At 37.7% G+C, this 27,881-nt stretch overlaps 1 protein-coding gene across 7 annotated transcripts in view; it reads left to right on the forward strand.

Annotated features, from left to right (window-relative positions):
- LOC141432186 (CUGBP Elav-like family member 1) overlaps nucleotides 1–27,881 on the forward strand; it is a 531,549-nt gene that overhangs the window by 38,298 nt on the left and 465,370 nt on the right. For 3 of the 7 annotated variants that reach the window (XM_074093669.1, XM_074093672.1, XM_074093673.1), the window contains exon 1: nucleotides 21,154–21,273. The exons of 3 other annotated variants lie outside the window; for them this stretch is intronic. The gene's annotated coding sequence lies outside the window, so the exon portion shown is untranslated. Of the gene's footprint in view, nucleotides 1–21,153; nucleotides 21,274–21,335; nucleotides 21,355–27,881 lie in introns of those variants that run through there. One more of the 7 variants, XM_074093676.1, reaches the window with a different exon arrangement.

Genomic DNA, 27,881 nt, shown 5'->3' on the forward strand with positions numbered 1-27,881 from the left:
TCCGATCGTTTAAAAATGACCCATTTTTCATACAACATTTTATGAGTCTGTTTTGTCATGCCCTTACTGAGTGTATGGAAACAAAACACGGCCAAGTACGAGTCAGGCTCGCGCACCGAGGTTTCCGTACAAGCCTGTAAGTAGTAACTTTAAAATTATTTAAAATATTTTTATTATATGATGTAACTAAAAATTTACGGTTTTTTCGCAATTTTTTCTTTATCTGTGCTATAAGACGTTGCTTCGTACCAAATTTCAAGATTCTGAGTTCACGGGAAGTACACTGTAGGTTTTGATTCCCTTGCAAGTTTCGAAAATTTGCGGAAATTTGCGGCATAAACGGCTGTATCTTTTGATTGCGTTTGCTTAGAAGTTTGATTTTTTCACAGCTCCAAGGGACAGTAGACTTAAGTATTTGATATAAATTTCAGCTTGATATCTCCACGCGTTCCTGAGAAAAAGGGTTTTGATAGACGGACGGACGAAAAAAGTTATCTTATAAGGTTTCCGTTTTTTCTCTTCGAGGTAGGGAACCCTAAAAACGTCGCAAAACTGATTTTTATTTGGGGACACTTTTTTAAACTATCGGAATCGATTGTGCTCCTGATTCTGAGTAGGAAAAACATTTTTTTTTCCAAAATTCCAAAAAGAAAGGGTACACTTTTTTTGAAAACGCCCATTCCTTAAAATTACCTCGTAAGAAATTAATCATCATCAGAAGACGTCCATTGCTGAACAAAGGCCTTCCCCGTAGAACGCGACAATCGCCACTTGCATCCACCGGTTGCCCGCAATTCTCACGATGTCGTCAGTCTACCTAGTGGGGAAGCCTAGAAATTTATAGATTCGGAATAAAATTTACAAAATGAAAAATATTTTAACGCTACTTTGGATCGCAGATGCATCGAGAAAACTTTCAGTTGTCATATTTTCCGACTCTCAATTTGCTAGAGTATTATGATGAGACATAAAATATCACATAACACAATACTTAAATGAAAAATTGGCAAAAATAGAATGCCTTGTTGTTACTTCATCAAGCTTATAATATTCTTTTTAGTTCTATGCCTAACACCTTGCAGAAAAGAAAACTATGTTTTAGTTTCCAAGAGCAAAGAGAAGACACATTTTATAGAACCACTTTCTATGCCTCATTTTGTACAGCCTGTCTGGAAGTCTACGACTTTTTTCCCGACTTCAAGTCAGTAACGCTTCGGTTTTCCCTCTGGAACAGCCAATAATTACTTCCAACATGCTGGCTTCGTTATTTGCGATATAATTCTTGTTCTGTTTTGTTTGCGACGCCGTGAAAGTGTCTGAAAGCTTTTAAATAAATAAAGAGGGTTTTTTAAAAGAGTGAGCGGTTTTTTGTGGGGTTTGTGTAAGTATATTTAAAGTGATTTATATTGATAGTTAGCTGGGAATGATTAGTCTTGTAATTTAGTGTAATTAAATTGATTAACACAGCTTTATATAAGACTGATATGAAAAATTGAGATAGGTTTCTCCTTAAGATATATATGCCATTAAGGGCGCACCGAGCTTCTTGTGCATTTATTGTATTCATTAAATCTCTCCCTAAATCATTACCTGCTAAGCTTTAGATATATTCGAGGATTCATACACTTAGAATACGACAATTTATACTCCTTTCAATAGAAATAAATCTCAAAATTGTCTAAAAAAAAACCTTTGTAAGGCGTAAATATTTCGCACCAGGTCATGAGTTACATTTTTAAAATATTATTATTATGTATTTTATTTAGCAATACGAAAAAAATAACTAAAAACGCACGCGTTCTGATCAACCTATCTTAACTTAAGCCGCCGCGTTTCCCTTCTATCCTACCTGCCTAATATCCTAACCAAAGTACGGTCACGAAACACGAAGAATTTTGCGCAATGACCATCACCACGTGTCTCTGTCACTCACGTGTGAATATTTGACGTCGAATTCGTACAAATTCATCTGTGCGAGCGCGACGGCAATTATTAACAACAAGCCGTGGTGGCAAAGTGGTTTGACCTATCGCCTCTCAAGCTGAGGGTCGTGGGTTCAAATCCCGGCTCGCACCTCTGAGTTTTTCGAAATTCATGTGCGGAATTACATTTGAAATTTACCACGAGCTTTGCGGTGAAGGAAAACATCGTGAGGAAACCTGCACAAACCTGCGAAGCAATTCAATGGTGTGTGTTGAAGTTCCCAATCCGCACTGGGCCCGCGTGGGAACTATGGCCCAAGCCCTCTTGTTCTGAGAGGATGATGATGATGATGATGAACATAGACAAATAGTGAAGGTCATTGTACGAAGGTCTTCGTGCTCCGTGACCAGACTTTATCTAAGTTACACTAAAATCAACCTTTTCTCTACCAAACTGAAGGACATGAGCATAATCCTCTCCAAACCGGTTTTTTCACAGTCATTTCCAGCTTGGTAGGTAAGTAATGCAAATATTTAGGCAGGCTGCTGCGGCAGATTACGGCTGACTGATTAGTTCCGCAACAGGTGCAGATGCCACAAAGTAGATGTTTCCATTTGAAGCCTTCATTTTTCAATCGAGAAACGGAATAATTGAATAATGCCTGGGTACAATTGAAAATCGGAAAATTGCGGAATGGATTGTTTGCGGTGAAAAATGATGTTGCTGGCTGAGAACTAATAAAATAAAGTTGTGATGGGCTAGTGTGATACCTATGGTCTCTCAAGAAGTGGTAGAGCTACGGCCCAAGCCATTTCTTTCTGAGAGGGTGACCTATGCCCAGCAGTGGGATGCATATAGGCGACGAGCCAACTTTCTGATTACCTTCGCCGTTCAATTTTTTCACAGACGTAACGACAGCGACCATTCAATACACGGACGCAATTAATCCCCGCAAGGAATCACAGTCGCATCGCCCTGATTAAAAACGTGCCATGCAAGGGTAGGGTAACCATATCAAGATTTTAAGAGAAATTATCCTCTGACATATCCAGCATGGTAGGGTCCAAATTATTCGATCCTGACACTTCGCCGACCGTTGTCGAGGCGCGCTCGCTTCGCTCATTCAGCTCGCGCATTGTGGTCAGAATTGTAGATACTAACACTCTTTCTCCCTTTGCTCGTCGTCGTGCCTAATTTTCCGAAATCTAAATTGACGAAAAAGTTACCAATTAGGTATATTACCGAAATGTTTTTGAAGTAGAAAATATCACTTTTGAAGTACTAAGATGGTTCATCATGATCACGTCCCCACTGCTGGGCACAGGCCTCCTCTCAGAATGGGAGGAAATTTTTGACAATCTGAACCACCACAGACTTTTGACTAAAACTTTACCATCAGACTTTTAAGGAATTTCCTTTCGATGCCGTGCCCATGGTCACCCCACGCAAGGGTCCGATTTTTCCTCTGACACCCGAGCAGGGGTAATCGCCCGTCGGCCGTTATAATTTGTTCAAATTACTTGCGCCCGCGTCCCGTAAATTATTCAAGACCGGACCGGACCGGGTCTTACGCACCATCGGAACGAGCTTTTTATGACGGGATTTAGGTGACGGACATGGTATCAAAAAGATTTGTTTGAGTTTTTTATGGGAGTGTTTCACGTGAATTTTTCTTGTTAAATTGTTACGGCTTGTGTTACGGCTAATAATGCGCGTATGAATTCTGTATCTGTTAGGGCCAGTACAGACGGACAGCAACTGCACTCTGACTGCAATCGAAATGTATGGGCAGTCGGCACTTGGCAGTTACGTTGCAGTTGAAATAGTCCGTCCGTAGTGGGCCTTATGGTTTTGCGATGGTATTTACCATGAACTAGAAACAATTACTTTGATCACCCAAGATCTTACGGTAAGTACGTCTATGCAACAAATGTACGTTCATGCAGCTCCTCCACCTCCACGATGTAAGAACACACACATCAAACAAACCCAACTGTCACTACCAACACATTACGCTGATGCGTTTCGAACTCAACCAGAATTCATCACTTCGTCCACCATGCAGTGTTTTTGTTGCATAAACGTAGCTATTTTATGGTCACGGGTGAGCAAAGTGATTGTTTCCATATATGTAAGTCATTGTTATGGACCTCGGCGAAGTTACAGTCCTGTTTTATTAAAGTAAGGTAATTTACATCGGCATTGGCTCGACGATTGAAACTTTTACGTAGTACGTACTACTACATAGCCACTAGAACAACATGGTATTAGCAAAAACGAAATTGAGTGCAAAATTAAAGACAGTCCTCAACAACAAACCTTTTTTAAGTCCGACGGTGCAAAAACTTTTTGTGTGCGAATCGGACTCTCACTTAACTGGTTTTTTGTTTTTAATTACCATGCACAGTCAGCGTCACAAACAGCGATTTGCTTTTTTACAAGCTTTTCTTTAAGCAAGCTAACTTTGGGGGCGGCAGACGTGATCTTGCCTTCGGAATCCAAAAGCTTAGTGGTTACTTGACCTGAAATGTATATTTCAGAATTAAAATATTATTATTATTTAATTTGTGACGGTGGAAGCATTCTACACTTTCACTGAACGTAGATATAGTTAGTGTTTAGTTTTGTAACTAAGAGACCCCATACATCACTGTATTCTTTCTTTTTTTTTGTATTTTTTTTTATTATTTGTTTAACTGTATTTACTTAAGTATTTTGTAAAAAAAGGACTTTCTGCCAAGTTTCTTGCGGCGCATTCTTATTGGCAATGATGTCTTTCCGAAAGCGCTGCTAGTTTAAAAAATGACGTGTACCTATAAGTGCCCATTGCGGCCTATTTACTGAATAAATGATTTGAATTTGAATTTTGAATTTTAATTTAACTTGACCTGTTTATTTATTTGTTTGTTACTCTGTCGCATTAGTATTTGTCGATCTTGTATAGTGTTAAGTAAGTGGCTGTAAAACGACAAAGTGCAAAAGTGTGCAGTTACTTTTGATGCTGACCGTACTGATTTTTGACTCATGAAATATCACAACTTATTAGAGAGTTGTGAAACAGGTCCTAAATCTCATCAGGATCGCTAACACCAACAAACAAATGACTGACAATGTATACGACACACCGAAATTGCATTACGCCCCCGCTCCATACAAAAACCCGTGAATCTGGCCTACTCGTTACAGCCATACCTATATTTCCCTTCGGTTTGGTATTTGAATAATTTCGGTCCGGCTCTTTCTCAAACTACAAAGCTGCGGAAATGAACCTCGGTACCCTAATTAGGTATATTCAGAGAGGAAACGTACGCGAATATAACGATATCGTGTTCGTTGGTCGTCAAGTTTTGCGCTTTGCAGTTGTTTTTGCTGTTTGAGGTGAAAATTTCGCACCCCTGGATTTTACTGGACAGTGTTTTCGGATCGTATTTTGTCGAATAACTTCGTTTTTATCTTGCTTTCTCACTGCACTCCAATCCAAATCAATAAAATCTTTTTCGTCGTCTATTATTTTTATCCTCTTTTTACATGTGTGCTCGCAAATAAATTTTAGACCAACTTTAGAAAAAGGAGTATCTCAATTCGGCCATAATGATTTTGCTTTCTCGAATTAAAAAAAAATGTTTTTCTTGGAAAAACAGTAATTGTGCTGCTTTTCGTTTTATTAAAATGGCCTATGAATGAGCAAAAATTAAATGACGAATGAAATACAAGTCCATTTAGCAAATTGTTAAATTCATCCATTTCGTCCTACAAATTTAATCGTTGATTAATCGCGGTAGACCGATAATCTTCAGACAGACGATTGAAAAATCAATCAACGTCTCGCAACTGATTATCCGATACAAAAGACATTGATTTGTGCAAATTTTTAGTTTAAATTGCTATTTTACTGTGCCGTGCTAAAATTGTTTAATTTTATATTTATTTATATTTGCAACGAAGAATTAATTCCAACAAACAATTTCATATTTTTACATGCGGCACATTAGCACTTGTCACAGTAATGTGGGTGAGACAACACAGTTTCACTTCGCGGAGCTCCTATGTTTTTGTTTTCTTTTGGCCATTTTGCTCTGAAATAAACCTGAAAAGTATATGGGTGGAGACCAAAAATATAGCCCATGTTAAATCGCACTTAACCATTCAAAACGACAGTGGAAAAAGTTTCGTTGTGACATGAAAATTACCCTTACAATTGTATTGGTTTGGTTCATTTTCATGTCACAACCGGGAAATATTCAAATCAATTAAATTATTAAATTTTAATTAACGACGTTAGGGTTTCAACTTTTTTGAACTGCACTCATATCACTTGTATTTTATTTTCGAAAAGTAGACGTTTTAGTAATTTTTGCGTATTGGTTAGATACTTTTTTAGACGAATAAATTATTGGTTTTCAGTATTAAAAGTAGGTCTGTACGCGTACCTAATACGTATCAAGCAGACATTGACACCTCACACACGCACACATACAGTCAGTGACAATGACAGCGGCGCGTCCACAGCACTCGTTCGTAATCGATCGGCAGTCATCAATCACCCGTGTCGTCGCATACTGTTGCCGGTACCACAGTAAACAGATAGCTAACAGTACGACATTGTTTTTTACTAATCTGGCAGAGCTAAAGCAGCGGAATACGTATACAAATCCTAGTAAGATAGCAGTATTGGTACTGTTTCCGGTTCCTAAGTACACAGGCTAGCTAACAGTGCGTCATAGTGTTTTTACTAATTTGACATAGCTAAAGCAGCGCAGTTAGATGAACTGACTGGTTTACTAATGTTTCGGCAAATGACGTTTGGCAACCTGTTTTATTTCGCAACTTTCAATTTCCCAACTGTTTAATATTAACTGAAACTGACTGACTATTTCAGGATTTTTATAAAACTAATCTAACGTAAAGGGTGCTTTCTACACGATGGTCCTGAAATATTTAAATCCTGAAATTTTTAGTTTTACAGTTGGCGAAATGAAATAGGTTGCTAAACGGTAAGTTGCGAAAAGGCAGTACCCGGGACTGGTGATATTGTAAGAATTACGGGAAACTATTGGATACAATTTAGCGGCGAGTTGTCGTTCATTGTGGCATTCTAACAGTTGATGTCTTGCGACTATGATGAACGAAGAAGAGTACGCACACAATAATTATCAAGTTGACTTCAGCATCACGCGCACACAGAATGACGCAGTCAGTAGCAATGTCAGCGGCCCGTCTTCAGCACCCGTTCGTAATCGATCGGCAGTCATCAACTCACTCTGTGTAATGATCTCGTGCCATAATACTAATATTAATTAAAATAATAATATGCATTTATTGCCACGCTTAAAATACCTATCAATACAGTGAACATAAACAAAAAGAAGCAGAAAAAAAGGACACATGTCAAAAAAAAGCAAAAACAAAACAAACACGTTACAAAAAGGTATGTGGCAAAAGGCTCAGGCTCCTCAGTATTTAATGCTGCCGGTAGAGGGAGTCAGCAGCGCTGATTTTCAGCCTGCGCCCGTCCCACAGCGCGTTACACAGTAATACGGGAAGGGTAAGACTCACAAAATAAAATAAAAATACAAATTATATAAGTCATGTGTGTGACACACAATGATCGTGGCACTAGCTATACCTTCGCGTACTGTTGCAGGTGCCACAGTTTGTACGTACATAGGTACTTAACATAATAATTTCCCATAACCAGCGCTGCTGGTGGGATCCAAATTATTTCCTAAATTAATTGGGTCCTAGTGCTTTATATATTTTTTTTTATAATCTGTGTTGTATTTTATCTTTTATCTTGCATGGTTACTATTGGCAAATAAATATTTTCTTTCTTTCTTTCTTTACCGCGGCGCGCTCGTTTCTAACTTTTCGGAACCTAAATTGGCAAGAAAAGTGACAAGATACAAAACCAAAATCTTTTTGAATTAGAAAGTATATAGCCCCTTCTAGTGCTGGTTATGTAAGATGGCTCATCTAGCTAGGCCCTAACTGTTGAAATTTTTGCCTTTCAAATTGTTTTAAGCATGTTCACTGTGCCACTTTAGGCGACGGCTTTTGTGCGTTTTATTAGCGTCTGTCCAGCGTGATGAACGCATTATCCGTCCGTATGAGAGGTCATTAAAGCCCGAAACGGCCCGACTAGCGACGAAATTCATGAACTTTTTATGAGGGAAAAATACAATTAGCGCGACACAGGCTGAGGTGGGTTTTTGATTCTGTTTCATTGGTGGTTGGTTATTTTATTGTGACTAATTTTTATTGCCTTTGAAACATGTTTCGGTCGTCAATCAAGCATGTTTAAGGTGACCTTGAAACATGACTTTTTTTAAGTCGGATCGTTTTTATTTCATGCTTTTTTAAATATTTTTATAAGAGGGAAAACGAGCATGCGTATCACCTGATGGCAAGCAATCACCGTCACCCATGGACGATACAAGGGGTATAACAGGATCGTTGCAATTTCTATGGATACACTTTTTTAATGGCTGTATCTTTTGAATGCGTTAACTTAAATGATTGCTTCAAGGGGTAGGAAGCGGTAAGGGGTTGGAAGGGGTAGGGGTTTGATATTGATATTAATTTCGGCTTGATACGTCCACGTGTTCATGACCAAAAGACTCTAGACAGACGGACAGTCAGACGACAAAGTGATCTTATAAGAAATTTATTGAATCAAACGTTACTTTGCGGAGGTACATATCAACAAACTAAAAACAATTACTTTGCTCACGCGTAACCTTATGATGATAACCACATCTATGCAACAAATGTGTGTTCATACAGCGTGTAAGTGGAGGAGCTGCATGAACATACATTTGTTGCAAATACTAGTTAGTTATAATGTCGCAGGTGAGCGAAGTAATTGTTTTTAGCTCATTGATCTTATAAGGATTCCATTTTTTCCTGTAGCGAGGTACAGAACCCTAAAATAGAGTGGGCCTTCGAAAAAAAATTACTTACCATGTAAATTGATAAACATATTTTGTTGAGAAGCGCCGGTTTGCCGGAATGAGGGTCGGACGGTGGAAACATTTTCCGTGATGACAATGTCAATTTATTTTTTCACTCAACGCGTTGAATAAATTGCTCTTTTTGACAAGTCACGGTGCGTAATGACATGTTCACGTTCTGATTTAACCTGCCAGTCCTAGGTTTTATTAAAATTGTCGTTCATCCCAGCCTATATACGTCCCACTGCTGGGCACAGGCCTCCTCTCAGAACAAGAGGGCTTGGGCCATAGTTCCCACGCGGGCCCAGTGCGGATTGGGAACTTCACAGGCACCATTGAATTGCTTTGCAGGTTTGTGCAGGTTTCCTCACGATGTTTTCCTTCACCGCATAGCTCGTGGTAAATTTCAAATTTAATTCCGCACATGAATTTCGAAAAACTCAGAGATCGCCGTGGTGGCCTAGTGGTTTGACCTATCGCCTCTCAAGCAGAGGGTCGTGGGTTCAAACCCCGGCTCGCACCTCTGAGTTTTTCGAAAATTGTCGTTAAATAGTGATAAAACAGGCTAAGTGCAATTTGGTCTCGCGCACATTAAAGGGATCTACCCATTCTTCTTCTTCATTTCTTTTGTAGCGACACAGTGGTATAGCTAGCTATATAACGATATCTTTGTAGGTTAGCTATACCGACGGGCTCGCCAGTAGTCTCTCGCCCATAGGACTGTGTACTCGTCCTATATGGGAATAAATAATAATTGGCAGTATTCAGTGTTTGGACTTATCTCTCAGTTACTCTCCCCAAATTAATATAACTCAAAAAATACTAAACTTTTTTTCTATTGCACCTGTACGAGGCCGGAGTGAATCCCTAGGTATAATATAAAATCCAAGTACATAACACATAATATACGAGTATCTATTATATGATGTTGTCTTATTTTATTAAAAAAAAATCCGTAAAAGACACGAAATCACGATTGTTGAAAGGTCAAAGAAATACGGATTTCTGTAAACATAAATGCCGTGGTATAATTAAGTCTACAAAAATGATTACCCATATTTTGTGACTTATTTTACTAGCACACAAAGAATAGATATTTTATAAGGTTTCCTCATCAAACCTTCTTAGTCTGATATTAAAAATATACGTCCAATTATAGAGTAGATCAGATATAGGTTGAGATATCTTATAATTCATATAATTAATTAAATTAATTTATTATCCTGTAGCTTAATTAAAAAATACAAGTTACTCGTAAACTTCTTACAGCAATGAATTACGATATTATGTTTAATATTTTTTTACATTTCAAAATAGGTATCGGAAAATTTTATTAAAATTTCCTTTACTTGTTGCTAATAAAGCGAAATATCAACACAAATACAAACAAGAATAATTATGTGTGCGAACAAAAAAATTGCACCATAATTATTTTCCCTTCGATATTTTTTCACGTGGCATAGTAAGGCTAGCCTGTGCGAGCTTCGTCTCAGTGTTATATCTTGAATTAGTAACTATAATTATTATTAAAGTAATGATACGAGAACAGTTTTATTATTACAATATTTCGTATACTCACAAACACTAGTCGCGTAAAATATTAATGTATTCATTTTTTAAGACTTTTCAGACAAGGTGAAATTGAACATCTCATGGCATTTGTTCTTTTAAATCAACATCTTCCCGGCATACGTGCCACTGTACTGGCTTCTGAATGATACACAATACTTTCACCTTAATTATTTAAAAAACATTTAAGATTTTGGTCAAGGTCCTACCACCTGCAAAATAATAATGGAACGCTAAACGTTTAGGCAAACGAGTATTATGTTACCCATACTTCGTAACTTAGAGACTGAAACAGAACAATGCAAGCACTGCTGCTTCACGGCAGGATTAGCGAGTAAGATGGTGATAGCAATCCAGGCGGATCTTGCATAAGGTCCTACCACCTGCAAAATAATAATGGAATCGCTAAACGTTTAGTTGACGTATTATGTTACCCATACATTCGTAACTGTTAGAGACTACTCACCGTACAAAGTTATTTTTTCAGTTATTTAATTAATACCTTTTATACATTTAAACTCAATAAATTTGAAATTTTGCTTTACTTCACTTTGAATATTACTAACACACTATAATTTCTCGCACCATCTACATGAGTATTAATTCATAAATCAAATAAAAAGGTCTTACAAAAAATATTTCGCATCTTAGTCATTGAAGAGGACTGACAGAGACGGCATCATTTATATCTGTCACGTTAAGAGCTTGACAGAAAATAGTGTAATAGGGGTAAAACTGTTGATCACGACTAAAAAGGCCAGTCTCGCCATGCCACGATCGTTCGTTAATAGGGGACGCACTTCAAAGCGTCTCGTTGCTAGGCAACCGCGCCGCCATGCTTGTCAACCTTGTAGCGCGGGAGCTAGCTGACAAAATCGATTTTTTTTTATTATTTGGAATTTTAACGATCGACTATATAAAAGCGAAAGATCTAAAACTGTCACATCGTCATCAATTAACTTGCCTCTGGGTCCTTCTTTTTCTAAATCGTTACATACTTTATAGAGTGGTCGTGGTCGTCTAGATGAGGATCAGTAGTGAACCTTCATGACAGCTTCCTTGAGGAAAATTAGTATAGTAGTGAAATAGTGTAGTAGTGTAGTGTGTACCCTTGCCTTCCACACCGCAGAGCTGCAGTCCGACATTCTTAGTTGGCAATAGAGAGCGTTGCTGCCCACTATCACATAAAATTCCTTTGTCACGTTTTACAAAAGCCACGGAAAAATATGTATCGGTCCAATTCTAAAACCGGGCACAGCACGAACATACCTACCTAAAAACCTATCTATCATAAAACTTGAACGGCAATAGTTACTTATGCTCTTCGGTGTTCTTTCAAAATGTTTTCCTTCTCAATATATTTTACCTTGTGTATCGAATATGTGTGAATGTCTCGCTCTCTCTCCCTCTCTACCTCTCTCTCTTTCTCATCTCTCTCTCTCACACACACTCTCTCTCTATCTAATACAGGTTATTATTTATGTTTTTTTTTTACCACAGTCTCCCCCATCATAATCCATGGCCAGTTTAATTTAATCTCTAGGTGTTAATACGATCGCTACCGTTACACCGATGATGTTGTGACGAGGGAAGCGCGGGGGGTCATTTTAAAATGGTCACGGCGAAGCTGACGAAGGTTAGAAAAATTAGAATTTGAAACGAGCATCGACAAGAATTTTTATGAAAAATACCGCGACCGTTGTATGAGGTGGGATCTCGATTTAGTAATTCCAGAAAGGACTTACGACGCGAGATGACTAGAGATTTATCTTAAAAAACACTTTTGTGGGGGCAAGGTAGACCTAGGCAAGGGCAATTTAATATTTTTTTCTAGAATATTTCAGCAGGTGATTGATTAAATTTGACTGAACGCACCTGTAGATTTGTTTCGGGACATTGGATAAAAATATTTCCATGCTTTGCTGAGTGTTCAAAGGGAATGCGGGAAATTTAAAAACACCCTTGTACTTATAGGCTTCTTCTTTGTCGGTATCACTCTTGACAGAGTGGTCGTGGTCATCGCTTCAGGTGTTGGTGGCAAGCTTCACAACACTTTCTCGTGCATTCATGTAGTGATGATGAGCCATTTACTGCCGCTTTCATGTGGTCAGTCCACCCCACCTCATAGGCGATCTTGTATAGGCTACAATAGAGAAAACTTTCATATTGATTGAGCCAAAAATTCAGATGAAAAAGCTTCACAGGGACGTCCAGTCAAAATAACCCAAAATGTTTGTGAAACATTCTGAAGTAATTTGAAGACTTACAGTTTATTACAGTTACAGACAGGTTTAATTGAAATGGCAATGTGCAATGCTTACAACACACAACCACACAGTTATAATAAAACAAAACTGTCACATAAACACGCACGCAATTACACGAGCATTGTGATCACTGTTCTGTTCTATTTTTTAAAAGAGTGGACAGCGTACATTTCAATCTCCGGTCATAAGTGCTTTGTGTGTTATTCTAATACCTCTAAGATCTCAGTTATGTTAGTTACGATATGTTTCCTTGTAGCTTATATTTTTTCATGTGTATAAACGGGTTTAATACTGTCACACAATTCTATGCGTAGAGTTTTAAACGATATAAAAGTTTTACTGTTACAACTTTGGCTGCATCCCGAGGGAAATTTGCTCTTTTCTAGGATAAAAAATGCCTTCTTATTAGGGTTGTTAGCTTATTATTGCTTTGTAACTCGAAGCGCGAGAATAGCGTCTCCGTTTCACCTTGGGCAAAAATGTTTTCGTATGTCTGTCAGAATGTCCGGCTACTCTCCCGTACAGGTCGCATTTCTCAACCACAAACTTGTGGTTTTTTTACGGAACTCTATTACTGAGACCTCGCTCACAGGGCTCTATCTCTTGAGTCGAAATAGTTGGACACTTGAAATTTTCACAGATTATGTATTACTGTGGCCGCTATAACAACAAATACTAAAAACAGAATAAAATAAATATTTAGGGGGGCTCCCATACATCAAACGTGATTGTTTTGCCGTTTTTTGCTTGATATTAATAACGGCGACAGGTAGACGCTTGAAATATTCACAGAATCTTTAGTTGGATAATCACTTTAAAAATAAATAATTAAATTAAAATAAAATGGATATTTAAGGGGGGGAGCTCCGATAGAAAAAACTTAATTTTTTGCCATTTTTTTGCTAATATCTAATGTTGTATAGATAATGGTACGGAACCATTCGTGCGCGAGTCCAACTCGCACTTGGACGGTTTTTTTTTTAAGTTTTTATCATCATCATCATGTTAGCCGAAAGACGTCCACTGCTGGACATAGGTCTCCCCCAAGGCTCTCCACTCAGACCGGTCTTGTGCTTTCCGCGTCCAACGTGATCCCGCGATCTTAACCAGGTCGTCGCTCCATCTTGGAGGCCTACTGACAGCTCATCTCCCGGTCCGCGGACGCCATTCGAGAACCTTCTGACCCCATTGGCCATCAGTCCTGCGAGCAATGTGCCCCGCCCACTGCCACTTCAGTTTCGCAATTCTTCGGGCCGTGTCGGTAACCTTAGTTCTATCTAGGCGGATATCATCATTTCTGATTCTATCCCGCAGAGAAACCCCGAGCATAGAACTCTCCATAGCCCTCAAGTTTTGATATTTTTTTTCAAATTTTCGGAGGTTGAAAACGTAAAAAATATCATGTCTCTAAAAACTCGCAAGCAATCCGACAAGGGTTCTATTTTTATCCTATAAACTCGGGACCCTAGAAATAAAGTAACGTAAAGCCCTAATTCCACTGTGTTGCTACGATTTGGTATAATCGCACAGCTCGCTGGCTTGCATTATTCATTCGACCTGCTCTAACCTTAGTACCACGGATCGCCCAGACTCACTTCATCGCATTCATCTCTCTTTCCAACATACCAAGAAAGAAAAGGACAAAAGTAGAATGCTAAAATAGTGTTGCCCGATGTAACCCATCTAACGCAGTCCCGTTGTCATGGACGACTTAAATCGCGGGCTTTGCGAGAATAACCCTTACAAAATAGTATTTGAATGTTGTTTCGGCTCAATACACGTGTTTCGGGATTCCCGGAATACTTGGGTTTGGTTGAGAAATTAAATGTTGGTATGTGGACGATGATATTGTAAATTTTATGATGCTGATGGACTGTTTGGCCCTGATAAGTATACGTATTGTATTGTTCATAAAACACAACAAACTCACAGAATAGATAATAAAAAAAACTATGTATAAAGGCTAATCCATACTAATACTATAAATGCGAAAGTGTGTGTGTTTATGTGTATATTTGTCCGTCTTTCACGCCGTAACCGAGCGACGGATCGACGTGATTTTTAGCATTAAGATAGTTTATGGCCCCAGAGAGTGACATAGGCTACTTTTTATCCCGAAACAATGCACAGTTCCCGAGGGAACAGCGCGCGATAACCGAATTACACGCGGGCGAAGCCGCGGGCAAAAGCTAGTTATCCCATAAAGGGATCGCCTTCAGTTAATCTTTGAACGTCACGGTTCTGTAAAGCAAAGAGTTATTAATTCGGCCGGCCTGGAAATCCTTTGACTTACGTTGAATCCTATTGATTAATAATCATCGATCCCTTAATTTAACAAGTTAGTTTATATCTTTGCGCAGTTTCCACTGAAGCTGACCGCACAGAAAGAAATCACAATAACAGCTGCATTGCACTGCAATAAATAACACCAAGTACATTTGCGACATGTAGAAACGGCGACTAATTCGAAACGCTACCTGCGCGGCGTCCTGCGGTTGCTTTAGTTCGGCCGCATGCTAACGACTTTCTACGACTCGCGTATCCTTTTAAGTCGCTGCACGGATCAGTGGTTAACCTTTATGACAAGTTTCTTGGGAAAATAGTGTGTTTCCCATTGCATTCTACACTGCAGTGAGCTGAGCCATGTATCTCAAAGCATATTAGTCTAATAATATAAGTGTTTTGTCTCATAAATAGTATGAAAAGTACCGGCCAAGAGCGTGTCGGACACGCCCAAAATAGGGTTCCGTACGAAAAAAAATTGTAATACGTTTCTGAGTGTACGGGTTACCGCACGATAATGTATAAGTGTCGTGTCAATGATTCTTTAATTTAGGTCATTTGTTAATAATATTGTAGCTATTTACGCACACATTCATGTACTGTGCGACATCGACACGCTACCTTAGCATATTTTGTATTACTAATTGTGAATAAAGTCAGTGTTAGAACAACTATCATTGGGTTTGTTTCGTAAATTAACTTTCCAAGTACTAATAATTCTCAAGAGAACTTAACCGTTATAGTTTTCCTAGGAAGTTTGATGTACTTACTACCTGTTTAGATTTTAGAGGGGGGAGGGACGCTCGATTTTGATGAAAATTGCACTTTAAAGTTGAATATTTTTCAAACATATCGCTGAATCGAAAAATCATTTTAGCAACCCCTAATGGTTTTAAAAGACCTATCCAACAATACCTTACACTACAAGGTTTGATGAGAAAAAAAATCACCCCCACTTTACGTCTACGGGAAGTACTCTAAAAAATTTTTACAAATTTCTTATTGTACCATTTTGTCGGCATAGTTTACATATATATTCGTACAAAATTACAGCTTTCTAGCATTGATAGTCCCTGAGCAAAGACGCGGACGTACAGACAAACAGACATGACGAAACATGAAAAAATGAGACAAAACACTAATATTATTAGACTAAAGCTTCGAGAAACGGGCCCCTGGAGTCCGAGGTTCGTAGTTGGCAATGGAGAGCGCTGCTGCCCACTCTCTCATCCAGGTCCCTTCGTCGCCTTTTACGCCACCCACGGGAGGAGATTGGTCCGTCTTCTTCTAAAACCAGGTAGGGCACGGGCATTTACCAGGCGGCAACGGTACGGATTGCGTGAAGCGGCAACAACACTGGATTCGTTCATGTAGTTTGTTATCATTGACTGTAGTATTTTCTTTGCTGTGCCTAATTTTGGCAAATAAAATTAATCTTTCTTGTTTTTTTTTCTAAGACCCAAATTGGGTCACTGCGCCCTGATAGTAAGTAAGCAAGTTTATTTTCTTCAACTAATTCAGCTAATAAACGTCGTCTTCACATTAGTCTGTCCACTTACTGCAATGGCCATAATAGAGAAAATTCTATATATTTTTATTTATTTAAATTAGTTCCTCAAAGGGCCGGCAACACACCTGTGATGACCCTCGTGTTGCGGATGTCCATGGGCGACGGCGATTGATTTCTATTAGCTGACCCGCATGCTTGTTTCCCCCCTCTTATATAAAAAAACCTTGTATAGCGTGGGGGTCACCACAAAAGAGAAAGCCTTTCAACCCTCGTATGACTATTCGAGTTTTACAATAACAAGTTCGCGCAACAAAATCAAATTCATCAAACATTATATAGCACTATTATTCACTCCCCCAAAGAATGTAATTATGACTTCATTCAATCGAGTACTGACCACCCTTTTGCATTTTGCAAAGTCAAACCGGGAGATTTGATTACTAAACTTTATGGGAAATACTTATGAGTGCAACGAACCCTATCTGTTAACCCCTTTATCAAAGGGATGCTTCATGTCTATCTTAGAAAGATAAATTAAATAGGGAGTGGTTTTATAAGTAAAATCGATCTAATTCGAAGATTTTTTAATCTTTAATGAGCTAAAATTGATTGATTGATTTTCGATTCACTGTGAAAATTCAACTTCGTTTTTACCCCGCAACTCTAGTTTCCTTCAAGTGTTAGTTTCTTTCAAGGGGATTTTTTACTGACGTACCTTATTGATTTAAGATGCGAGATTTTTTCAAAGTTGTGACAATATTGCGTCTGAAAAATCGCCTTTGATAACAAATCGCTTGTTTGCGCGGTCGCGTACCAGGGACTCGTTACAAAATAATGGCATCGACGCACAGTGCACCGATCTGCGGCATACATTATTCATTGAGCCGTCGGCACACCGCGACCGCTGAGACTTGGAACACCTGTCGGCCGAGCCAGCAATGTACAGTGAACTCGGTTGATTCTCATTTAGCTGATTGCATGCTAATTGGAGTGTTTTCATTGACATGCTTTTACTCCTTACTTAATTGCTTATGTATAAGATAGTAGATTTAAAAAGATGTTCTCTAGTTTAAATCTTCATTCTTATCAAAATATAGAGATAATTATTGAGATATAAGTCCTTTTGGACTCCAAAATATTGTCTGTTTTTAAAACAGCATTAAGCAGCGTTCCCACCAAAGATGCGCGAGGATGTGTTTGAGAGAAATAGGTTTTTTCATTAACCAGCTCCGCTCAGCTGTTTCTACCAGAGATGTGCTCTACGAGGATGTGTAAATGAAGATCTATTGGTTAATGAAAAACACATCCCTCGCACAATATTGGTGGAAACGCTGTTTTTTGGGCCTGTTCTTTCCGTGATAATAGACTAAAAAATAAATCGATATCCAATAAATAAATGAATACGTCCATTATCTTTCTATGTTTAATAATATTTATTAAAAAAAAAAAAAACACAACTTAGGATGTCTAACTATATTTCCCCTATTGTTATGGGAACTATTATCGTCAAAAATGTTCGTTTCAGTCTTTTTCTTTACGAATTATTTGGGTTATAATATTTCTACAAAAGCAGAGTTCACACACAACCAAACATTTCTATATTTGTTCAACGTAACTTTTGGGTTGTGTTACATAAGCAAATACGAGTACAAACCCGACTACGTTTATTTTAATGTGAAAATACAACAATGTCTCAGTTTTATCGTGAACATTAAGAATTGCCAACATACTGACTCATAAACCTAATAGTCCAATTCTAGATCGTCGATATGAACTGACATTGTAATATCGACCATTCAGACGCCGACGCACCATTCGATATTATTTTTGACAATAGTTAATGGTTCTTGTATCGTAAAAGCAACATGTTTTAACGTTGGCATGTCTATAAAGCTTTTAGTAGTGGGCTAAAGGGTATGGAAATATTATTCATTACTTTTTTATTTTTGTGAAAGTTTGATACCGTTTCAATATTCGTGATTGCTTGACTTGCGTTGCATGCAGCCGTTTGAGGTTTACGTCGTTTATTATGAAAGATTTTGATGAAAAGTAGTTACTTAGCTCATTATTTTCTTATATTTTTATAGTACACCAAAAGCGGTTACATGCAAACATAGAGGTATTAAACCCAGACTAGCTCTTTCCCTCGAGTACGTCTGCAAAAAAAATATTTATCGCTATTCTGTGTAAACTATGCAATTTTCCGCGATAATTACTAATGTAAGACACTTTCTAGGGTGTTAAACTATCTACATACTAAATTTAAAATAAGCAAACTTATACTCTTGTTGCGCCAGAGGTTTAAAAGGGGCAAATACGGTGCGCGCTGGAAGCGGTGACCTTGACTGTTTGTATGCAGAAGGACAATGGGAGCAAATTCCGCGTCAATAAACTAATGATAACATTAAAAAGACTAGTTTGAAAATACACTCAAACTCATAATATATTATTTATGAAACATTGATAACATCCCAAAATTAGTCTTACAAAATTATTCTAGGCGAACCGTAATCATTTTATCATATCATCATAATAAAGTTAAAGGCGGAGCTTCGCTCCCGAAAATGGGAAAATAACGTTATCGTTACTCAATTAACGTAACGGATAACGGGAATTTAATAAATATAGCGCACGGCAACGGGAGCGTTACCCATTAATTAACTAGTGTTAATAAATTAAATAAAAGCTGAAATAGACTGGATTCTGTGGCAATTATGTCATACGTCCTTGTAGTGATGGAGTTACGTTAATTTATTCGACGATGTAGATATTGAGCAAATCTCTCAGACGTTTTTCGATGCCTTATTTGTTCATGAGCTACGTATGACTGATAGTGTTCCAAATACATCTAAATAAATAAAAATGAATCGTAAAATATGTTGCTAAGCGCAAAACTCGGGAACGGCTGGACCGATTTTACTAATTCTTTTTTTGTTATGTTTGTTATTGTCAGGAGAAGCTTTTATGGAAGAAAATTTAGAAAAATAACAACGGGGGCGAAGCCGCGGGCAACAGCTAGTAAATAATAAAATTGCTTCGCAGATGTGTATGCTAGATTCTCTTACCTACTGGAAAATTCATGGCAGATTCATAAATATAACTTCGCACACAAATTTTGTAAAACTTAGAGCTGTAAGCCCGAGTTCGCACCCACAATCCTCATACCTTACAAATATACTTACATTACACTTAGCACCCACAATCCTCATACATTACACTTAATACAAAGTGCCTGTTTCACCATTCATTGATAAATTTTGGTGTGACAGATAAATATGATGGCTTCTCTTTTTATTCGAATGAAACAGGTATCTGTAACATTAAAAATATCAGTGAGTGGTTAATCAGGTTCTTAATGTATAGCCTAATTATTAATTTAGATAGGTAATGCTTTAGTACAATAGATGGTCTTAACTGCGTGCCAGTTAAGCCCAGGTATTGGATACCGACGCTTGCGGTGCAATTGCTAGAGCTGCAACGAACTTAGTTAGGCTATCGAATATCATAGTCGAGCGTATTATTCGAAGTGAAAGTCAACATCAAAATATTTTTATTCAATTTAGGCTATAAGAAGCACTTATGAATGTCAAAAAAATCTACCACCGGTTCGGAAAAAGCCGGCAAGAAACTCAACTCCGACCGATTCATATTGGAGATACGTAATATCTTATTACAAAAATCATTACTTTGAATGCTCTAATCTCCTAAACTACTAGACAGGTTAGCGAAAATTTGGTCTTAATTTGAGAGCCCGGTTCTTAAGAAAAGTTAAGGTATTTATTTCAGCAAGGGGACTGATCCAAATTCTTTCAAAATGGTGGAAACAACCAATGAACATATATGGTGTATAGTAACTGTATGTTAGCTAAGACATGTGACCTTTATTTTTATATGCTTATATTTGAGCTATTACGAGTATGATGTGACGTGATATCAAATATGAATCGTAATCCCACACGGAACGACGTTTTCCTTGTTTGTATTTGATCTTAGTATCTACAGATTAGTCGTAGCGTGGATGGAATCCCAATGTACAAAAAAAAACACAGCTTTTAAGGAGGAATTTAGATTTTAATACAATATTAAGTGATATTAGTCTAACATCTGGTAGCGGTGTACGGTTGTGTTGCCCTGAAGATGAGCTCTGGTTGAGTACGAAACGCGTCAGTGTATTGTGGTGGTGGTGATAGATGGGTTTGTGTGATTTGTGTGTGTTCTTACAGTGTGGAGGTGGAGGAACTGCATGAACACGCATATCAGGTCGCGGGTGAGCAAATCAATTCTTTTAGTTCATTGATATGGACCTCCGCAAAAACTTCTGAGGTTGTAGGGGGTAATCTCTGGATCTACTGAACCGATTTAGATGAAGTACAGTATACTTTACGCAGGCGGAATCGTGGCAACAGCTAGTAAGTAGTAAAAGTAATACTCTATTTAGGTACTCTCCAAACATGTACCTACACTATTATATTATCATACCTCAACAACGTAACAGAATCACGATCAAAATTACCAAAAGCGCACCTTTACAGCATATTAAAACCATCTCGTACCTCAATTGATAACCTTAAGGTTGGTGGGGGATGCGAAACAAAGAAAGGGCAGCAAGGGCGGGCGGGGAGCTGACTCCAGGCGGGCGGCAGTTGTCGTCCGGCTAGCGGCGAGAGAGCACCGTCCGCCCGCCCATAACCTCAACCAATCGCGATTGTGTACCACTGTGAATAAAATTTTAATTGTGTACTAAATCAAATAGAAAATACAGTTTTCTGGCGTAAGTTGAAGTTTTCAGTGAGCGTTGCGATATTTTTGGGGGGTGCATTGGTTATAATGCCCGGCGCTACGGTTTCTAATGGTGAGTTTTTGACAACATTGCGTTTTACATTTACGTTCTGGTTTGGGGTTTGATTGTGCTATCAAATCCCCACGAATCCGACCTTACTTAGTTAAAATTACATAAACCTAGTTATTTATTTTATAAATTGTGTAAAGACTTACTAATATTTATGTCGTAAAGCTATGGTTTACTTTGTTTATGTTGCGTACTGTCTGATTGCATTGATTGTGCATTGCATTACAATTTTTATGTAGCTCAATCGTTACTTTTGATTATTCTCGTAGTGAGTTATTTCGTGAGACATCATTTCATATACTTTGATACATAATAATCTCAATACTCCATCCATTCATCCCAGTCTATATACGTCCCACTGCTGGGCACAGGCCTCCTATCCCACGCGGGCCCAGTGCGGATTGGGAACTTCACACGCAGCATTGAATTGCTTCGCAGGTTTGTACAGGTTTTCTCACGATGTTTTCCTTCACCGCATAGCTAGTGGTAAATTTCAAATGTAATCTCAATACTATATTCTAGATAAGTAAATTATGTGAATCAGCAGCAGAATTTGCTAATTCAAATTGGTTGATATTATTTACAAAAGCTGTTCTTTTTATAATAGATTCAAACACTTTTTATTGTTCAGCTGCATATTTATTCCATCATCATCTTATCATCTCAGCCTATATACGTCCCACTGCTGGGCACAGGCCTCCTCTCAGAACAAGAGGGCTTGGGCCATAGTTCCCACGCGGGCCCAGTGCGGATTGGGAACTTCACACGCACCATTGAATTGCTTCGCAGGTTTGTGCAGGTTTCCTCACGATGTTTTCCTTCGCTCGTGGTGAATTTCAAATGTAACTCCGCACATGAATTTCGAAAAACTCAGAGGTGCGAGCCGGGGTTTGAACCCACGACCCTCTGCTTGAGAGGCGATAGGTCAAACCACTAGGCCACCACGGCTTTTTATTCATTTATTCCGCACATTTATTCCGCAAACAAATAAATTTTTCTCAATCAAATATGATCAAAGCTCTATCATGATCATTTTTAATATTTTCATTAATAAATTTCTCAAGCATATCTACACAAGTCCTATCAATTTTATCAGTAAAGACTACTGTACTATTTGTCAAGTAATTTTCTTATTTTCGTAACGTTGGTCTAATTTGCGAACGGAGCCTTAGAGTTCGTTGACCTGTTGTTGCGTAGGCCACCTGTCACGCTCGGATAGAACGTGATCAACAAAACATGCTTTCCCTTTGCCATGCTGTTTTCTCACAACCCCGGTAAAAATAAAGTTGTGAGGTTTTTGTTTGGGAGATTTTTAAGCATTATTTTGTACAGGTTGTGCAAGAATGTTGATAGGTATTTTTTATTAAGAAATTGCTATTGCCCGCGACTCCGGCCGCATAGAATTCATTTATCGCTATCCCGCGGGAACTGTGCAATTTTGCGGGATAAAAACTGTCCTATGTCCTTCCCCGGACTCAAACTATCTGTATAATGTAAATTGGTTGAGTGGTTTAGACGAGAAGAGGTAACAAACAAGAAAACAGTCTAATAAACTTTTTCACGTATAATACTGGTGGGATTAGTGGGATAGATTTGGACTTAACTTATTATATTATATATTTTTTTTTAAATTGGTGTTAATTTGTTGCTTTTTAGGGTTCCGTACCTCAAAAGAAAAAAATGGAACCCTTAAAGGGTCTGTCTGTCAAGACTCTTTTTCTCAGGAACGCGTGGAGGTATTAAGCTGAAATTCATATCAAACAGTCAAGTCTACTATTCCTTGGAGCTGTGAAAAAATAAAATTTCTACGCCAACGAAATCAAAAGATAATATAGCTGTTTATGCTGCAAATTTTCGACACTCGCAAGGGAATCCAAAACCTACAGGGTACTTTCCGTGAATTCAGAATCTTGAAATTTGGTACGAAGCAACGTCTCGCACAGATAAAGAAAAAATTACAAAAAGCATACATTTTCAATTAGATCATAATGATAAAAATATTTTCCATTTTTTTTTGTTAATTTTTACGGAACTCTCGGTGCGCGAGTCCGACTCGCACTTTACTTTGAATGATATTTTAAAGGTGTAATGGTTTTGTATAAAGATTGAGCATTCGATTTGTGTCATTAGAATGTCGCATATATTTCTATATATCGTCTTAATACCGCTACCTATTTTTTGGACAAATAATTTTGATGTACAAACACACAAACACACGAACAGACGTATAAGTAAATACTACGGAACCCAACTTTAAAAGAAAAAAAAACATGAAATATACAAGAACTTCAAAAAATATTAACTACGTGTGGAATTTTTTTTTTCTTAATATCAATTTAAATGTTATTTCAATATAACCCTTAACATTTTATTAATGATACTATTTTACTTTACTGACTTTAAATCATTAATGTAAACATTATTTAGTAGTTTGCCCAAACACAATTTATAAAAGGCTTAGGTATAATAGAAATAATGATATCTGGCGTGACTTTGTAATTTTCACTAATTCGATTCTAATAATAATCTTTTGAATAAATAAAAGGAAAGGATAGATGCGGGAGCTCTTTATTATTGAAGAAAAAATGTGGCATAATACTTACGATGACGAAATCACCAGTAATATTTTTTAGAAAATTATGTACTGCGAATTTGAAAATTTCTATTGATCTCATCAGTCAGGCCTACGCGTCTAGTCCAGACGAATTGTGGCCTGTTGCCTGTCCACAACGTCTTTGGTGGCTGACTAGACCGATGCCAGAACGACATGTACAGTCAAGTACAAAAATAAGTAACTATTCGAAACACTCAAAAATATGTTACTACGGCCTTATTGCGTCGGAATAAGAGTCTATGGTACTTATTTAGTTGGAACTCTGAATAAATTCATATGTTTACACTTGACTGTACCATCAGCCAAATAAGTGGTCTATCAATTTTTAAACAAGTTCTTATCAAATGAATATGTCGCTAAAGTCGAACTTTCAAGTTCACAGACATGTCTTATGGCATTATTGTTTTATGACATGCAACGATTATCAACTTTAGGGTGGTAGAACATATTTGGCTGATGGTACATACACAGACCTGACAAGAGAAGTTTAAGGAGGTTGGTGCAGAACCGCCTTGGTGTCATTTCTGTCTCTTGTCAGCAAGTGTCTTGAGCAAGGCTTCATCGCAGTACTTGCGACCCTCCAACACACGTTTGCGCCAGTTGGTGTATACACATTAAATTTGGTGGTAATGTTACGTACATTTAACTAACAAGTAGGTACCATTATATTGAAAAAATGTTTTTTTCTTCTTTGAAATTTCGTAGTAGTCCTAGTCGTTTCGTCGTTTGTATATCATTTTGAGCACCGTAACCGCTCATCCACTTCTGACTCTGACACTGCTGACTGAACACAGAACCCTAAATGTCTGACGTCCGATACGCACTTGGCTGGTTTTTTTTAATAAAATCGTATAATAAAAAGTACTATCAGTTTATGTTGTCAAAATTACGACCTATATTATGCAAAACTCATTCGAAAACAACGTCCAATGAGACCCAATCTAAATAGCGTACGGCAAATCAAGATTGCCGTGCCGTTTCTATTCCCGGATGGCTATCGCATGAAACGTTAGTTGTACCGCTCGCCGTTCCTATTGTTCCCATCTCGGTCCGTGCCTTATAACAATCTCTTGTTACAAACTGATACTGAAGCGTATTGTACTCTTTGGAAACGAAGCGCGGCGTTATTATTTGGAAAAATACATGCGATACTTTGGAGTGTGACGCGTCTACGTTTTGATCGCATCTATTTTAATTACGCTAATTGATGTAATATTTTGTTTTTTTTTAAAGTGTCAATTATATTAAATTTATGAGGGATTGTTTTTTTGCATTATAAATACCTAATGTCAGCCTGATTGTTTACTGTCAAAAATTAATTAAAAACTATAGGTACTTGACTATTTCGAAATTGTTATGCAAAATAACATTCGAAATTTATCATGTTCTTTTCGATGAAGGAAAACATCATGAGTAAACCTGCATGCATCTACGAAGAAATTCAGCAGTTTGTGTGAAGCTTTCAATCCGCACTGGACCCTCGTGGGAACTACAGGGTAAACTAAACCCTCTCATTCTACGAAGAGGCCTATGTTCGTACTCAGCAGACGAATAGTATTACCGTTGATGATATAAATAAACTTAATATCTTTACGGTTTTTTTAATAATGGTCGTGATAGACAGACTAACGGACGGTCAGACGACGTGATACTATAAAAGTTATTTTGAGGAAAACTTTAAAAAGCCAGACAAAAAATTGTCACAATTTATGCTTAAAAATATCCAAAACAAAAAACCAAATTGTCAGTGGGAAGGAAAACGTGTATCGCCTACTGCAAGGCCGGCAATGCACCCGCAGTCCTAATAATGCTGTAGGTGTCCATGGGTGGCGGTGATCACTAACCATCAAGTCACCCGCCTGCTCGTTTGCCATCTGTTCGATAAAAAAAAATTACTAAAGCGTTAAAAATGCTACTTTGTGAAAATAACTTTATTTTCTTAGTTCAAAATACATTTCTCAAACGTAGCATTTTGGCGCTTTAGAAGTTTTTCATTTCCACTGTCAAAATATATTATATTGTACCAGTTTTATTAAACTACCCACCAGCAGCAGGTGGTAGGACCTAGTGCAAGGTCCGCCCGGATTGCTACCACCATCTTGTTCGCTAATCCTGCCATGAAGCAGCAGTGCTTGCACTGTTGTGTTTCGGCGTGGAGAGTAAGGCAGCCGGTGAAATTACTGGCACTTCAGGTATCCCATCTTAGGCCTCTAGGTTGGCAACGCATCTGCAATCCCCTGGTGTTGCAGGTGTCTATGGGCGGTGGTGATCTTTTACCATCAGGACACCCACTTGCTCGTTTGCCATCCAGTAGTATAAAAAAAGCTTTATTTTTTATTTCAAAATACATTTCTCAAACGTAGCATTTTGGCGCTTTAGAAGTTTTTCATTTCCACTGTCAAAATATATTATATTGTACCAGTTTTATTAAACTACCCACCAGCACCAACGTCATTACAACCCTTCAGAAAAACATGTACTTTAATAAAACGCATGACTTCATCAATTAGTGGGCCGCGGTTGCGTCCTACCTCATTAATTGTTCTTTAATGAGAGCGGGCACACTTGGTTAAATATCGTGGTGTGGTGTAAACATGCTCGGGTAAATGTTTTTAAAAAGCACGCTGAGATTTTTTGTTGTGTCGTCGTTTTCGAATAAGGGTGTTTATTCTGCACGGATGTTTACGTTTCATTTACTCTTATTTTTGTTGTTTAGTTTGAATGTATACAACAATTTTTTTTTTGTTATTTTCGTAAAATTTAACAGGTTCTTATGTAAGTTGAATAGTTTTTTACGCATTGACCAAAATCACGTCTCTAGTCCAAGATGGGTCGCAATTGACCCATGATTGAAAGAAGCCTGATTGTAGGCAGTCAGGGAATTTTACACCCTAGCTGTTCGGACGAGTCAGAGCTAACTATAGATTAAGGAATTTATGATGGCTGTTTTAATTATTTAATAATCCTTCTACATAATTATACCGTAACACTGGGCTACTTTAGCCTTGAAGGGTAACTTTGGCCATTGAAATTAGCTCGGTTGTAGTGTTTTTTACCCGACTGCGAAGAAGGAGGGTTATGTGTTTGACGCGTATGTATGTCTATTCCTATGTCCTCTCGTAACCACTCAACGGCTGAACCGATTTTGATAAATGATACGTCATTGGATTCGTCTTGGTGACGCGAGTGACACTGGGTACTTACATGAAATTCTTGAAAAATAAAAATGGCGGATTTTTGGCGCCAAATTGTTAGTTTTCAAAAAATATTTTTAATTCAAACCTATCGAGTGGGGTATCAAATGAAAGCTATTAATAATTAGCCCATTCAAAATATATATGGGTTATAATAGTTTTCATCTACCATTTTCACAGAACTATTATAAAAGTGTGAAATGAAACAATAAATTTAAAAAATCAAAAAATCCGACTGCTTTAAAAAATACTAAAAAGATGAAAACAAGTCTAGTGGGCTAGCACTTTGTTAAGTAGCTAACTTAAAGTTCAACAGTGGGGACCCATTTAAATCGTGACGCTCAAAAATTCTTAACTTATAGGTCCCGACTGTTGAACTTTAAGTTAGCTACTTAACAAAGTTCTAGCCCACTAGACTTGTTTTCTTCTTTTTAGTATTTTTAAAGCAGTCGGGTTTTTTGATTTTTTAATTTTTTGTTTTATTAATAAACTTTTCTATTAATGGTTTTCATATGGGCCAAAGTTACCCTTCATTGGGTCAAAGTACCCCAACCTTACGGTGCTTGAATGTAATTAAAAATTTAAATTCAACATCGGTAGTAAAAGTAGCACGAAATGTTCCGTTGTGCAACAGACAGTCAACCTTATAATTCTTTGAAAAAATTACGGTATACGGTGAGTCGTTTTGTCGAACTTTTCGAGCTCGACCCAAATCTTAGTTG

Source organism: Choristoneura fumiferana, chromosome 10 (genome assembly GCF_025370935.1).
Source record: "Choristoneura fumiferana chromosome 10, NRCan_CFum_1, whole genome shotgun sequence".
Classification (NCBI taxonomy): Eukaryota; Metazoa; Arthropoda; class Insecta; order Lepidoptera; family Tortricidae; genus Choristoneura; species Choristoneura fumiferana.